Raw genomic sequence first — 5,538 nt, 5'->3', positions numbered from 1 at the left:
CACGGTCTCTATTTTACTTGTCCAAAGGTTTCACCACAACAGTGAACAGATGTTCTGCTCCCAGTACGCTTTTCATTCGTAGATGTTTCAGAGACAAAACACACCAGAGCAGCTGACGGCCAAGTGTACTTAGAAGCAGCGCGTGGCCATTCTGTTGCCTCTGACCAGAATATCGTCCATCAATTCTACGTGTTGAATCACTGCCGTTCATCAACACCTAGCAGGTGATTAACAGTCCACGGCCACCCGTTCCTTTTAGCCGTTCTGGTGTTCTCACACAGCACAACTACAGAATGACACGCCATAGCCTCTTTTGCTGAGGATTTAGCACACAAAATATTGACTTGTGATTGAAAAGTTATTTTATTGCCTTTTGACAGCTTCCATAGGGAAATTCAAGATCTGCAAAATTAGACATTCTTTCTTTTAAACCCCTTTATTGTGTTGATCATTGTGTGAATTAGGATTTTGACAATGCCCCGATTGACCACAGAGTAGCAGTATTGGCATGGTAAGCCAAACCTGCCTTCACATCACATATACTGTGTACAAAACATTAAGATCACCTTCCTAATATTGAGTTGCATCCCCCATGGACTCTACAAGGTGTCAAAAGCGTTTCAGGGATGCTGGCCCATGTGAACTCCAAAGCTTCCCACATGTGTCAAGTTGGCTGGATGTCCTTTGGGTGGCAGACCATTGTTGATACACGTGGGAAACTGTTGAGCATGAAAAACCCAGCAGCATTCTAATGTCATTCTCTATTTGGTATGACATTGTTGCATTGTTATAGCAGAGGTTTGTTAAATTGTAGCTTGGTATTAAGTGTGTGTGTGTGTGTGTGATTCAATTTCGTTTTATTTTCTTTCCGACCATATACACCTAGAATGCTCCTGTCTGATTTGTATGACTTCACAAGCAAAGATGAATGGAGTCATGACGCATGCTAAATGAAACTCATGACTTGTCTTTCAACCTAATAGCAAAGCCAAGTTGGAAATGTAGGTTATCAAGCAGGTTCTAGATACAGTGCCTTCAGAAAGTATTCATACCTCTTGACTTATTCCACATTTTGTTGTTACAGCCTGAATTAAAATGGCATTAAATAGATTTCTCATGTTTTAGATATTCTTGCAAATTTATAAGAAAAATGGTGTGTGTCAAGGGGTATTAATACTTTCTGGATGCACTGTAAGTGGCATTCCCACAGATCAGACGTCGTGACTGTAGTGTTTGAGGGATAAGCAGCATGTTATTATGCACATCTCAAATCAAATTTTATTGGTCACATACACATACTTAGCAGATGTTATTGCGGGTGTAGCGAAATGCTTGTGTTCCTAGCTCCAACAATGCAGTAGTATCTAACAATTCAGGCCTGCCATCTGATTTAAAATGGTATGCACGTGTTCAGTGAGTGATATTGGAAATATGTATCTGATTGGATGCGCACAGCTTAATTGGCAGGCCCTCATTGGTTGTTGGCCAGGGTATTCAAGTGTGCAGATGGACTCCGCTTGGAACAGTCTATGTTGTATCCGCTGTCATGTTGGAAATAAACCGTCTTCGTGATGTTAATGCTTTATACTGTCGAGTTTCTCTTTGCAGGAACTAAAAATAACCAGATTCCTTTAACCGGGGATTCAATCGTGACTTAGCCTGTAGGCAGAGATTAGATGTTCCTTGTTTACCTGAGGTTGGTCTAGCAAACCCCTCCGCCTGCAACACACCACCCCAGCATAGGTACTGTGTAAAACAGTTTATAGTAGTGACCTCCATGATAAGACTGAAGAAATGATACAATAGAGACAAGTGGAGATGATTCTATGGATGATTCCACATAGAACACCACAGGGATTCTAGAAGACTGTTACTGTTTACATTACACTACTGTAGCCTGAGTGCCAGTCATTTTGTGCTAATATTATAACTCCTTGTCACTCATTGTCATGCCAAACTTTGGCTTTACAATGTCAGCAATGTAGTTGGTAAGAGCACAAACCGACTGGCACTCAGGCTAACGCTACTGATCTTATTTATGGTAAAACACACTGAAAGGGATAGTTAGTTCAACAAGGCGAGTGAACCCTGACTAGCTACTCACGTTTTCACACAAATAGCACTACAATTATTGAATAATTAGCTGCCGCAAAAAAAAGGTTTGTCTTGAAGATACAATGGTAAAAAAAGTAGGTTTGTCTTGAAAATACCATGGTCAAAAAAGTAGGTTTGTCTTGAAGATACCGTGGTCAAAAATGTAGGTTTGTCTTGAAGATACCGTGGTCAAAAAAATAGGTTTGTCTTGAAGATACCGTGGTCAAAAAAGTAGGTTTGTCTTGAAGATACCGTGGTCAAAAAAGTAGGTTTGTCTTGAATATACCGTGGTCAAAAAAAGTAGGTTTGTCTTGAAGATACCGTGGTCAAAAAAGTAGGTTTGTCTTGAAGATACCGTGGTCAGAAAAATAGGTTTGTCTTGAAGATACCGTGGTCAAAAAAATAGGTTCGTCTTGAAGATACCGTGGTCAAAAAAATAGGTTTGTCTTGAAGGTACCGTGGTCAAAAAAATAGGTTTGTCTTGAAGATACCGTGGTCAAAAAAGTAGGTTTGTCTTGAAGATAGTGGTCAAAAATGTAGGTTTGTCTTGAAGATATCGTGGTCAAAAAAAATTGTTTGTCTTGAAGATACCATGGTCAAAAAAGTAGGTTTGTCTTGAAGATAGTGGTAAAAAAAAGTAGGTTTGTCTTGAAGATACCGTGGTCAAAAAAAGTAGGTTTGTCTTGAAGATACCGTGGTCAAAAAAATAGGTTTGTCTTGAAGATACCGTGGTCAAAAAAGTAGGTTTGTCTTGAAGATAGTGGTCAAAAAAGCAGGTTTGTCTTGAAGATACCGTGGTCAGAAAAATAGGTTTGTCTTGAAGATACCGTGGTCGAAAAATAGGTTTGTCTTGAAGATACCATGGTCAACAAAATGTGTTTGTCTTGAAGATACCGTGGTCAACAAAATGTGTTTGTCTTGAAGATACCGTGGTCAACAAAATGTGTTTGCCTTGAAGATAAAGTGGTCAAAAAAGTAGGTTTGTCTTGAAGATACCGTGGTCAAAAAAGTAGGTTTGTCTTGAAGATACCATGGTCAAAAAAAGTAGGTTTGTCTTGAAGATACCGTGGTCAAAAAAAGTAGGTTTGTCTTGAAGATACCGTGGTCAAAAAAAGTAGGTTTGTCTTGAAGATACCGTGGTCAAAAAAAGTAGGTTTGTCTTGAAGATACCGTGGTAAAAAAAAGTAGGTTTGTCTTGAAGATACTGTGGTCAAAAAAGCAGGTTTGTCTTGAAGATACCGTGGTCAGAAAAATAGGTTTGTCTTGAAGATACCGTGGTCGAAAAATAGGTTTGTCTTGAAGATACCATGGTCAACAAAATGTGTTTGTCTTGAAGATACCGTGGTCAACAAAATGTGTTTGCCTTGAAGATAAAGTGGTCAAAAAAGTAGGTTTGTCTTGAAGATACCGTGGTCAAAAAAGTAGGTTTGTCTTGAAGATACCATGGTCAAAAAAAGTAGGTTTGTCTTGAAGATACCGTGGTCAAAAAAAGTAGGTTTGTCTTGAAGATACCGTGGTCAAAAAAAGTAGGTTTGTCTTGAAGATACCGTGGTCAAAAAAAGTAGGTTTGTCTTGAAGATACCGTGGTCAAAAAAAAGTAGGTTTGTCTTGAAGATACCGTGGTCAAAAAAAGTAGGTTTGTCTTGAAGATACCGTGGTCAAAAAAAGTAGGTTTGTCTTGAAGATACCGTGGTCAAAAAAAGTAGGTTTGTCTTGAAGATACCGTGGTCAAAAAAAGTAGGTTTGTCTTGAAGATACCGTGGTCAAAAAAAGTAGGTTTGTCTTGAAGATACCGTGGTCAAAAAAATAGGTTTGTCTTGAAGATACCGTGGTCAAAAAAGTAGGTTTGTCTTGAAGATAGTGGTCAAAAAAGCAGGTTTGTCTTGAAGATACCGTGGTCAGAAAAATAGGTTTGTCTTGAAGATACCGTGGTCGAAAAATAGGTTTGTCTTGAAGATACCATGGTCAAAAAAGTAGGTTTGTCTTGAAGATAGTGGTAAAAAAAAGTAGGTTTGTCTTGAAGATACCGTGGTCAAAAAAAGTAGGTTTGTCTTGAAGATACCGTGGTCAAAAAAATAGGTTTGTCTTGAAGATACCGTGGTCAAAAAAGTAGGTTTGTCTTGAAGATAGTGGTCAAAAAAGCAGGTTTGTCTTGAAGATACCGTGGTCAGAAAAATAGGTTTGTCTTGAAGATACCGTGGTCGAAAAATAGGTTTGTCTTGAAGATACCATGGTCAACAAAATGTGTTTGTCTTGAAGATACCGTGGTCAACAAAATGTGTTTGTCTTGAAGATATCGTGGTCAACAAAATGTGTTTGCCTTGAAGATAAAGTGGTCAAAAAAGTAGGTTTGTCTTGAAGATACCGTGGTCAAAAAAGTAGGTTTGTCTTGAAGATACCATGGTCAAAAAAAGTAGGTTTGTCTTGAAGATACCGTGGTCAAAAAAAGTAGGTTTGTCTTGAAGATACCGTGGTCAAAAAAAGTAGGTTTGTCTTGAAGATACCGTGGTCAAAAAAAGTAGGTTTGTCTTGAAGATACCGTGGTAAAAAAAAGTAGGGTTGTCTTGAAGATACTGTGGTCAGAAAAGTAGGTTTATCTTGAAGATACCGTGGTCATAATAATAACTCCATAATAAATATATATATATTTTTTTTAAGGAGAGTAATATCTCTATTCAAGAAAGTATTTACACTGAAAGTTACTTGATAATTTTATAATGACGTCGGAACAAATGTTATTCTACAGGCTTGTTCTAGTTTTGCTAGGTTGTTTAATGAGCATGAGCACCAGACCAGAGATCACGCCCTCTGGTTCTACCTCCTAAGGAAAGAGGTATTTCACAAATATGCAGACTAATAGGTGGAGTGCAATTATGAATGTCATTGACACAGAGCTGCCCCAGCAATTCAAATTAAATCCAATCAGGTGTAATAGTCTATATATTATTGTCTATGGTGATAATCATCTGACTACTGTATAGTGCTCCTTTTTTAATTAGCACTATAGGTTGGCGGTGTTGGTAAAAACGGTTAGTGCAGACTTAGTTATAAGTTATAGCTTAATGAACACATCTATGTTGCCACAGCTGGCTCTGTAGGTGGTGTTTCCATAGACACCAGGAGCATGGAGAAATTGCTTTATTGAATGTGTGATCCACTGTCATTTTAGTTGGGGGATGGATGTGGGATTTGATTGATGGAGGGAAGTCTGAAAAATAGATCCTGACAGTCTGATTTATTTTAATGGATATTGTTTTACCCAAAAAGAGAGCAAACATTTCCTAAAAAACCCAACATACATATGAGCATTTCTGTCAGAACAAGTTAGCCAGTAAATGGCAAAGATCACTGAGACCAACAACCATTTAAGCCTGACTGACACATGACCAGGTTCTCTTGTGTTTCGGGTCATGAGGTTGCCTGCCATTTTGTCTCTAAGAATGG

The sequence above is a fragment of the Coregonus lavaretus genome, assembly GCF_964263955.1.
Source record: "Coregonus lavaretus genome assembly, chromosome: 28".
In the NCBI taxonomy this organism is placed as follows: Eukaryota; Metazoa; Chordata; class Actinopteri; order Salmoniformes; family Salmonidae; genus Coregonus; species Coregonus lavaretus.
The sequence above is the reverse complement of the archived record's forward strand: the minus strand, read 5'-3'. Positions refer to the sequence as shown.